The following is a 12312-nucleotide window of genomic DNA, read 5'->3' as shown; positions in this document are numbered from 1 at the left end:
TTTACAAACTGGGTAATAGTATTGTTACAATGTCTAGTAATTAACATATTACTTTCACAAACCATTTGCAATATGGCCGAATATATACAGTAACCCCTGCACCAATGGAGGCTGGTGCATTGAAATGTCAGTTGCTAAAATAACATTCTAATGCCAATAACATTATTGTCATTCTTCTCTATTCCATTTGGCCTACTCCCTTCCATGCCTTTTGCCTTTATGCCTTTTGAGTTTGAATTTTTTGAGTTTTGTGAAAGCAACTTGTTTTGGCACATCATTGTAACGTACCTTGTTATTTCTTATGTCCGGGTTTGGACCACAAGGTCATGGATTCGGTCCTGGGCATAGATATTATAAAAAATAGATGCCTCACTGGCCGTTGCAGTTCATTGGAGCGACGTGTATCCCAATGAAGGTGGAAGTGCAGTGCTGAAGGCTTTTTTTTTTTTTTTAACAAATCTTTATAACAGTCATGACAATATACATTACAATACAAAACAAGACAAACAAACAAACAAACACAAACAACAAAGTTATTAACAATACATCAGAGCCAGGGGGGATTAGATTACTAACAGAAAACATTAAAGAGTGAACACATCACAGCGCGTCTTTTCCAGGACTTGTTACGCACGCGGAAGCTTGACAAGCTTCCGCTAATGCTTTGCAAGGAATGTCGGGAAAATTGTGCCTTCAATGGTGACACGCGCCTCAGCCATATGTCTATGGTCCTGGGCACCACCAACTCAGTGTATGAGTGGTGCGGCAAGTCATGCGGTGACAGTGGTGTCGCACTCCACCTCAGTGAATCATCTACCAGGAGTATAGCGCATTGAATTGGGGATAAACTCCACTGACGGCTTCTCTGACCTATACTTATTACTAGGGATGTCCCAATCACGTTTTTTTGCTCCCGATCCGATTCCGATCATTTGATTTTAAGCATCAGACGATACCGATTTTTCCCGATCCGATATGTGATGTTTATCCCATATCACAATAGTACAATATCCCAAATCACAGACAATTTCCAGTCTAATATCATGATATTGATACTAGGGATGTGCCGATCACGTTTTTTGGCTCCCGATCCGATCATTTGAAAATGACGTGATCGGCTCCGATTTCAGATCACCCGATCCGATCGGAAAAATGTATGTAGCCCTATACCATTTTGTAACGAACATCCCCCGACACTAGACCTGTATCCTCATCTTCGATGAATTGAGTATGAAGGACTCCAATGGAAACAAGCCAATAGGCTTTCTTGGGTTTAAATCCTCTTTTAGCAGACCTTGTATTGAATTGTACTTGACTGTGCTTTTTCTGCAAACTGTTAATAATGTATTCAATCAATTAATCAATCAATCCTAAAGACGAGACAGAACACAGAAAACATAGCACTATCAAGGCTGCAGAGGGTAGACATTATAACTGATGTTTAAAGGAGTGGGAAGCACGTACGCCTTCTTTGCAAGCTAACTTCAATTCATAATATGACTATTAGCCGAAGGATACACATTTGTAACTCCGAGAGTGTACAAATGGAACCAAATGGACCTGTAAAGAGTGGATTTGGTTCCATCTGTACACTCTTGAGTTAAATGAACAGAGGATTTTACTGTGTTATAAGAGATCCAAGAGATTGAGAATCTCCCTTGTGCTTGCACTCGCACTGACCTCCCTCAGCTAGTCTTGTTAACGCCGCTGGAGTGGAGGCACGATGCAACCTGATATTCACCAGTCTGCTAGCCTCAAGGCTACCTTGGTGACATGCAAAACCCATCTCTCTGCTCGAATCAATGGCAATTCTTCTCTTTTTGCACGGTCTGTTTCATGCAAGGCCGGGGCGAAATGAATTTTGTATGCGGGCTATTACAATATGTCATTAATATCAGCCGGCACACCGTGTGATGTGATATTAACAGTGGTCACATTGCTGTGTACAGTGTGTAGAGATAGCGGTGTGTAGTTTTCTCTACAGGTACGCAGGGGACAGATGCACTGTTTACCTGCAGCTGCATAATAAGACCAATATGCAATGCAGTTGAATAAGACCAACAATGTTATTGTGCCTCCTTATCATAAACCAAATAATAATCTACCAAACTCTATCTTTAATATATACCCATATGTGACTCTCTACACTTCATTCCTTTAAAATAAACTGTTCTCATCCCATTTGCAGCTTCCCCTCTTCCCCACAGCAAAGGCAAATCTAAGAACTGGTATCTCTTTTGCCCTTGGAGCTACTGCTGCAGGCCACTGTAAACTTAATTCCTCCTATATGTAACTTCAAAAAAGGTCACTGCATTGCAAGCAATATCAGATAATGGTGCTCTCCTTACAAGGCTGTTTTGTTGCAAGTTTGGATTATAAGCAAGGACACAGAAAAGTATCTTTGGGGGAAACATCACAATGTGTATTTTTCATGTCCATCTGTAGCCCATAATCAATACACTACCAGTAATGTGAATTGGTAAAAGTGACCAATTTTCAACCTCATCTTAACTAACTAACCTCATATAACTAACTAACTCACTAATAGTCATTATGAGACACAATTTCTACTGCACTCACTCTGCGTCTCATTGGTGGGCTATGGACAGTTCAGAAACCTGCATATCACATCATTGATGGGGATTCCATATATACATGTATATCCTTTTTTCCCTGGAACATTAGCAAGTTGAAATAGAAGCCATTTTTCTTGCATTATTAAAACTATGAATTCAAAAAATGAAATTTACGGTAGTTTGAAATGACCAAACCTGCCTACTGATGATGTCCCTGGTATAGGCACGTTTCTGAATATTGTTCAATGCCCTGCTCTCAGACACAAAGCGAGTAGACAGAAATGCTGCCATCTCCTGCCAGCATTACTGAGGACCTGAAGATAGGTAGAAAATGGGTGAAGTGGTTTTGATTGATTGATTTGATTGAAATATTTATTAACAGCAGAATTACAGTACATTTCAAGCACAAACTCAATACAAAGGCTGTTAACTGTGAGTGGACGACCCAATTAAGCATTACACTTGTTTCCAATAGGGTCCACCATGTTCAATTCATCAAAAACATTTAGAGACGTACAAATAGACACTTCTATATAGACAAAGAACAGAACAGGAATTCATCATAATGGAGGTAAAAAGGGAAAAGAAACATATACAGTGAGGGGAAAAAAAAGGGGTGGGCGGTGAGGGGGATTCACGTTCAGCTCTGTTCATTTGTTTGTTTTCCTTGGAGGAGCTGCGTTGGGTCCCCAAGTCGGCTCCGTGGCCGTACCTTGAGTTGGCTGTGTGGCCGTGGTCATTGGTATCAAACCAATGACTTATTGTTAACTGATCAAACCATGTCTACCAGAATGGCATTATTACACCAATAACAACTGGAATATTGTACATTTCTATCTAGTATTCATTTCATGTTTCCCCATTTTCTGTTAAAGCACGTTCGCCACCTAGGATGCAGTACACTCCTCTGGGTGTGTGAGCATGCTTGCTTAAACATCTGTGTGTGTTTTTGGCTGTGCGATAACAATCGCAAGCTGTGCAGCTGACATAAATCCTATGTAGATGAAAGAGAATAGTGCTTTACATTTTGTATTGCACCACAGCTGCTAAAGGAATTGACAGTCAACCACAAATAAATCTCTCATGCATTGCAAATCACATTAATAAATCTCATCCTAAAAGCCATTTGCCTGTTTAGATTTGAAGAGACACTGTTGTTCCTGATGTTAACAAAAAACGGTCTTAGTTTTACCATGGTTGAAGATAAATCAAGGAAGAGCTCAGTGAAAGTGCCAGCGTAGTCATTTTGGACAGTCATGTCTGGAATAAAAAATGCTTGAGGTCATACAACTAAAGTAATGCACAATCGCTCTTTTAAATTAGTCTAAAAATGCATTACAGGTTAACTTCACCTTGTCAGATGATCCTAATGGAAGGACACATCATTTAACAATTCTGTACTGCATACTGTATACTAAGTACAATTACTCAAGTACTATACTTCTACACCAATACATTTCAGAGGCAAATATTGTACTTTTGTACCTTTATTTATTTATGTATGTATTTTATGTATTTATTTGTACAACAATGGTTCATTTGTTAGTCTGTAATGATGATAATTAAAAAATCAGTGTTAAAAAAAATCATGTATTGCTTTCTATCATTATAGCGATTTTTAATTCAGGCAATTGGTAATTATTATTATTATTTTTCACAATAAGCAGGCTATTTTTTGTCTCTTTGAGCCCAAAGGCAGGGAGATCAGGGAAGAAAATGTTCACATCGGCCTGTTATAGCGCCACCAAATTGGAACACATCTCTATCGAAACATATCTTTTTCATATTCCATCCTGATTTGCTTAAATTGGATTCCAAAGTTTGCAGGAGTGGCCCATTTTGTACAAGATGCCTCAGATCATGAACGCACCGCCGGTTTGCCGTGAAACTTAGTACGCACATCCACACAAGAAGCATCAACAGTAGCAGATCTACAAGCTATGAGCTACAAGCTACGAGCTTGTAGAAATAGAAAAGTAACAGTTTTGGACATACCATATGACGTTTCCACGCGACACAGACGATATGTACTACTAGGCTACAGACCCTCATTTTATTTTTTATTTTTATCAATCTCTGGAACCACAATCTACACTGTAAAGATTCTCAGTGTTTATTAAACGATAGGGTACAAATGGAACCAAATGTACTCTTGAGGTGTTCCATTTGTACCCTCTCAGAGTTAGACACGTAAGTGTTCATTTGGACACAAACTGTCACCTAATCCCATGCATATTCCCCTTAGTTTGCGGCTTCACCAATGAACACTGGCACATTGGACATTGTTCACAATGTGCACAAATAATAACTCACTATCAAGAGCTAAAGATTTGACCGAGGCCACACCAATATCAGACTCTCCGTCTTGTTCTAAAGAGAACAAAACATCAGTCATATTATGCCAATGTTTGATATTCATACAATAATGGGCATTTCATAATTCTGTTTTTGTTTATTGCTTTGAAATATTGTATTATGTGTATCTCAACGACACTGCAAATGAGGATGACCTTAATGTCTTTTGAGAATAAATAAAGGTTTGAATGAATAATTAAATGCTTTTCAATAGTGTAAATTGCATGGTGGAAGTTATAAACTGAAGACCTTGTAATATTAACTTCCAAACCCAGTCCAAAACTTGCCATAACCCCTGTCGATTGTAGCCGATTGTCTTCTACAACCTCACAGCAAACAAACAAGCCATCATGATCATGGGTCGTTGCAAAAATACCTCTGCAGAGAACAAGTTATGCATTGCCTGTCATTGATGTGACAATTTAGGAGAAAAAAAGGAGAACACCTTTCCAGCGAGTCCTGCTTCATCGTCATGCAAGAAGAAAACACATTCTCACCCCAGAATAGATATCACGTCGTGACACTCGTGCTGAATAAAAACAAATCTGTGCCATGGACCAACCTGCACGACGAGCTTCTCAGTTCAAGAATTACACCTCTCACTCTTGGTATGCTGAATCTCTTGAGATGTGACTCGCTGCTTTTAAAAGGCCCTCGCTGTTCCCGTAACAGAAAATGGAAATTTCCACCTGGTGGTTCTCACTGAGCTTGTGTTCAAGGATACTATGCAAAGATATTTCATTTAGTACTCCAGTTTCACTTTGTAGAGGCCGGGATCAGATCAAAAGGCATAAATGACGTACTTGTCATCTGAAGGATACAGAGCTAATAACACCACCTGCACGTCCCTCGAGAAGCATAATTATCTTTAAGAGCAGAGAAAATTCCTATTATCTGCCACAGATTCCCTCCCTAATAATTGCTGGAGCCTCCCCTTTGCTGGACAAGAGGTGAAGGACATCAGACATGCTGATAGCAAACTAGCTTAAATCTAGTCTAAATCTAGGGGACAAATCTATTTTTGTGGTGGCTGCCGTTACTATAATGAGGCCTTTCTATTTTTCTGTGGTAGAAAAGGCCTTTGATATAACATTTAGTCAGCAGCTGGGAGAATTGGTAGGTCATTTAATACCTGCTTGCTATGAAGCGCAGGTGTGCTTTGTGTGCTTAAATACCGGCCGTGTGCACACATGCAGGCACTCTGCAGGCACAAAGTGTGAAATATTGGCTACATACAGACACAGTACATGAACACACAAATGAACAACCCACATGACACAGCAAGACATCACAACAAACTACAAAAAACCTTTATCCAGTAAATACTATACTTTCCCTTCAGGAGTAGCATGAACCCCATACATAATTTACTGTAGGTCACCAACATGTAATATACTGCTGTCACAGGCATGCAAGGACCTGGCAGTTCAATTTCAACTCATATTGTGAGGAGTGTAGCTGTAGGCCTAATGTGTAGATCTGGGTCTCTGACCACGAGTCAAAGTAGGCCCTAAGAATAATACAGTTGCACTGCTGTCTAAATGGGTTTTTGATTCTTTATTTCTGATTTTTCAGGCTTTGTGAAAACAAGACTAGTCTAAATGCTGCGAATACAGGCTGCACTGCCACCATATTGGCCAACGAGTGGCGGTATAGTAAAGGCCATACGGTCACCGAAATCAGTAGGGCTTTGCAAACTATCTTTGAGTCCATTCAAATCTGAGAAACGTATTTTGTCTTGTGTGCAAGTACTAAAAAAATGGCATGGCAATTATTTGACCAGTCGTTTTTTACATGTTGTTTTGGACTAAACTGCTGTGCGGATGAACTGACCGATCGACCGCCCGACACAGCCATCCTTAAAGCCCTGCTGCTAGTGGGGCTAAAAGAAAAGAAAAGGGAAGAACAAAAGCAGATGAACTTTGTTCAACAGAAATGTATTGGACATGGAGATGTTTCTAGAAAGGCAGCTTGACAAATTACATTGATAACAAGCTTAACAGATAAACCCTGTTCTCCCCTCAGTCATTCTGAAGACAAACGCCTTAACATATATATTGACACTTTTGACAGTGAGGTAGTACTTTGATTTCCCTTAAGTATTATTGCTAACTTCTGACCGAAATCTCTTTTCCCTTCGGGTTAGCCCACAAAGATCTCAAACTTTTTATTAATTTTTTCGTTTGAAGGGCCCACATAACTTTGAGCGTACAAATGGAACCATTTGTATACTCTCAGAGTTACAGACCTGTAAGGGTCCATTTGGAGTGTATAGGATTCTATTGGAACTTTGCACAATCCTATAGGATTTTCCAGAGTTTCAATAGAATCCTATAGGATTATGAACATTTTAAAATGTTCCAATAGAATAGAAAAAGGTAAAAGCAGAAATAGAATTAAATTCCTATGATATTTCTTTTGGCTAGGGTAAGACATAATCCTATGAAAAAAATCCTTTTCGAATTTGGAAAAAGTCCAAAAGGATTCATTCCAAATTCTAATAGGATTTTTCTATCAGAATCCTATATGAGTTTTTGACTATAGGGGATTTAAAGGTAGTGTAAGTGATTTTCTTTGGTTAAAATACGTGTTAAAATGCTCTATATTGTGATAGTACTCATTGATATATAGTTTGTTCAGTAACAGGAGGATCCATCCAATGTCTTTCCAGCTTTTTATTAAACAGAAAATGCATTTTCAAGTCGGGATACCAATTTTATCCAATCAAGATAGAGAACGCAGTCAGGATACAGATTATACAAGTGGAATTGTAAGTGATGACACTGTTTGGCTCACCTACCTGAAAATGAATTTTCAGTTTTCTGTTTGTTAAAGAGCTGGAGATACAGGGAGACCCCTCTTACTGAACAAACACTCTAGCAATGATTACTATCAGAATATAGTGATTTAACATTTTTAAAAAGAGTTTTGACGATGCTCTATATTGTCTGAATAAACTTTGTGTTTGTTTACGTACAAAAAGAGTGACTTTGAGAGCTGTTTCAGCGGTACAATGTAAGTCAATGAGGAGCATATTTTGAATGATCAATTTCTAATCACTGGAGCAATTATTTTTTATTTCTTGTCCACGTTTGGAGTTACATCATGGCAAGGTAACTACCCAAATCTCTAAAAAAGTGCATGGTTTTACCCTTTAATTCCATTGCAGTCCCAGAATAAATAAGTATCTAACTGATTATTCTCTATTCTATTATAGTGGGAGCCTGAAACATCAGCAGTTATTTTTCTTTAAATGGAGCCCACCAATGTTCGAGCGTTTCTTAATTTTGTAGTAAGCAATGAATTGAAATCTAACAATTTGAGGGTATGTGTACTTTTTCAAGTGTATTTCAAGTGTATCAAACTGACAAAAAATATCAGTATTTTTATTCAGTCAAATTTCCATGTGGAGATTAAATTAATTTTAGTCCTTTCTAAGCTGTTGCAAGTTGAATAACCTGTTAACAGGTTGGAGACCAACACTGTTGCTGTTTATTTGCTGCAATATACACATTTGGTAATGTGGTGCAAAAAAACAGCTATCAATAAGTATCTGCAGCATACTGTAAAATACATGGTTAACAATGGCTCCTTTCCACTCTTATATTTGCCTCCATATTGTACCCTCTTGGTGCTATTGCCTGTCTACTTTCCTGGCTTTCATCACGTCATCCTCTGGCCTGTTTAGCTCGATATGACTGATGTCCATGAAATGACTCTGCTAGGCTCTTGCATTGGGTTCTTTTGTTTGCTTGCATTGATATTCCTGCCGCATCTCACCACGCGATGAGCAGGCTGCAGCGTTTGTGAGCACGAACAAATGGCAAAGCCCCAGCTTCTAATGAACTGTTTACCTTTTGTCTGGGGGGCCTTTGATGTTCATCAAGGAGAGATAGTTAGGGCCGGTGCTGTTCATGACATTTGGTTTTGTCTCATTGTGAGCTGCTGCCTTATACAATAGAAATAGCCTTTGCGTTATTACATGGTGGAATGCAATTAACCTCTTTTAACCAGGCTTGTTGAAAGTGTTTGGGCATGTCATCATTAGAGTTAAAACGTACATTACAAACAATTAAAAAAATTGCCCACGAACCTCAAGGGGTCTTTGAGAGGGTCCTCTGCAAAATGTGTTAATATACAGCATCAATTAACATTTTATATGCATCAATTCAATTTAAAGGAGCTTTAATTGGCATACGTTTACATTGCCAAAGAAAGTGTCAAATATTTTGACTCAAAATATAATAAAAAGTTTAAAAACGGTTGAAAATGGGGAAAGTATACAGTTGGAGGGGGTACAGCGTTTTGTAAACAGCTAGAGCTATGTCACATTGCGTCGTTATATACATGTTATACAGGGTATAAAGCTTTTTTTAAGGGGCGCTAGCTCCTTCTATAAACAACATTGGTCCCCACACGGTCTCAATATTTGCCATTGACAATGAACGGAGAAATTACGTCAGAATTCCGCTAAATATGACGTAAATTAAATTAAATCAAAACATTAAACGCCATTGACATTGAAGGGAAAATTTACGTCATGTAAACGAGCAAATCAGCTAACCATGCAGTCAACAGGCATTCTGATTGGCCAGTAGATGATGCATGATGATGTATGATGATAAGAGCGGATAATTCCGCTAAATATGTCAAATGTCCGCTAACATAAATTGATGTATGATGACAAGAGCGCCCCTCATTTCACACGAAGGTGATTTTTGAGTGGTGCAACCACTCCCTTACGGAGCTATGTGTGTGGCTGGGTGCCTGGCTGGCTGGGTGGGTGGGTATGAGCACGAAAACAGCATGGTGGTTTTTCACCACCTGTGCGCAACCTAACGCACACACAAACACACACGCACGTATTAACTGTATATATGATGCTTTCGGGTGTGCCAGTACAGTACAGTGACAGTACAGTACTGTACAGTAGAGGGTACAGTAGAGGGACTGCCACGCGGTAACTCTGTAATTTCTCAACCGTTTCGGACGCGGGGCAGCACGCCGGAACTGCCCCGGCCCCCTGGGCGCGTTCCTGGCGGTCTGGAACCCCCCCCACCCTTGGGGACCCCCACATGGTAACTCTGTCATTTCTCTACCGTTTCGGACACGGGGCGGCTCGCCGGAACCGGGCCGGCATCCTGGGTGCGTTCCTGTGAGTCTGGAACTCCCAGACTCACAACTAATTTCCATGGTACACACAAAGCTGGGCATAGAAAATTGGTTGGAGAACAACTGCTCCAGGTCCGGATGCTCAGTGGTTGTGGTGACTCATGCAATGTACTGCATCAGAATGGAAGGGTAAAATATGAAGGCTTTCTGTAGAATAATTGAAGCACCTGCTGTCGTCACTGTTGCAACAGATCCTGATCCAGAAAGGCCCACTTGACAGCCGTGAGGCAACTCATCCATGGAGTTCTTATGCATGCATGCAGGGAGAGAGCAGTGGGGGGAGAATATTGTTGCTGTCGCGCACCTCGTATCTCCATATTCTAACTTTTTGTGTTATTTCCGTGAATGAATGCCTTACTTGATCATACTAGAGCATCACACAAAAGCATCAAAATTAGAAGATCTACAAGCTCGCACCACGTTTTGAGTTGATATACTACTTTTGAATTTGATTAAATCCTGAAAAATATAAAAGAAAATATATATATTTGGACATATATGAGGTTTCCACCCGGCAGAGACGATATTTTACCACAAAGTAGGAATACTCTGTAAAAAGAAAAAGGCCTAATAATTCAACATTTTGACTTGTGTACAAAATTAAGTACCAAAGTGAAAGCACTCAAATATTTAAACAACTTTTTTTTTTCAAGCTCACTTGAAAAGCCAAAGTATGAAATAGGGCTTTGCTCTATGTGCATTCTTAACCCACTCCGCCTTGAGCCATCTAGCCTTTATATGTCTATGGATGGAACTGGGAAACTTTAGTTCCAAAATGGCCGCTCTGTTTTTACACTGTACTGTACTGTAATCATGCACATATACCTGGCTGGAACTATGTATGTGTTACCACTTTTGCACCTCATGTTTAACCTCATCTACAGGCTGTCTCTATCCCAGCAAGCACGGTCAGGACCTGGACGAATAGTGACGTCTTGATTGTGGCCAGATCAAGTCAAACCAACACTAGTCAGTAAACCAGTGATGTGACAATAAAGGTGATTCAGATTCCGATGTGGAGTGTTATCTCCTTAGGGCAGCGGTGGCCGAACGGTTTGCGGAGCGGTCTTGTTATCGGAAGGTCGCCAGTTCGAATCCCTGGACCGGCACGTTAAAATGAACACCGCTGAAGTGCCCTTGAGCAAGGCATTGAACCCCTACCATGAAATGTTCTGGGTCTGGCTGTAAACAAGCATCTCGAGCTTAGTCCATTCACCCTGGGTAAACAAAGAACTTTGCTTTGCTTTGCTTCCTGAGCACCTGTCGTTATAAAATTCCACTTTCAAGCGGTCAGGTAGAGCATGATGATATTCACTGCAACGCTAGCCAACACATTGCCACCCAGTGAAACTCGGTAACAGATGTGTGTAATAAGTGGAATTCTCTTGAGCAGCTGCATTCGACGACGGTTCATTGACCATACAGAGAAAAATGACTAACAGCTGTTTTTGTTACAGCCGTCACTTTCTTAGAAGGCACGGTTTGGTTGGAAGCATCGCCACGATAATCCCTCAACCAACGCACCAGATAATTCCACAATCAACCGAGCAGCCAGGCGTCCCGCAGCCAACTAACATTTTGTGGTTTAACACTCTTGGTTTTAAATCCCTCAGGTTTAACACGGTCTTCATTTAACATTACCACGGCAAAACATTCTGATTTGTTTTTTCTCGCCTTTCCACAATTTTACACAAGCTTTTCAGATGACACAATCTCTTGTAATTCTTTAGAGGCCTCGCTTCGAGTATTTGCAGTTAAGATGTAGCATTTGGTTTGACGGCTCAGAAATGAGCATAGACAGTTTGTTGAGCATAGATTTGTGTGGGTGTTTAAGTTGTAAGTGCAGAAACAGAAGAACAATATCTTACACTAATCTCTAGAGAGATAATATCATAACAATAAGAGAAACTGGTATTATTTGTACAGTGTATCGACCCTAACCTTGAAGCATTGCTTTTCTGTATAGAAAGAGAGTACGCAGGCAGGCAGCCAGGCATTCTCAATCATTTAAGACTATATCATGCATATATAATTTAAGCAGCCGATATAGAGTAGAGTAGGCTGACAGGAAATTGATTGATTGATTGAAATATTTATTAACAGTTTGCAGAATTACAGTACATTTCAAGCACAAACTCAATACAAAGACTGTTAACTGTGACAATTAAGCATTACACTTGTTTATAAGAGGGTCCACCTTGTTCAATTC

This window comes from Electrona antarctica (genome assembly GCF_951216825.1).
Source record: "Electrona antarctica genome assembly, chromosome: 11".
Taxonomy (NCBI): Eukaryota; Metazoa; Chordata; class Actinopteri; order Myctophiformes; family Myctophidae; genus Electrona; species Electrona antarctica.
Note: the sequence above shows the minus strand (reverse complement) of the source record.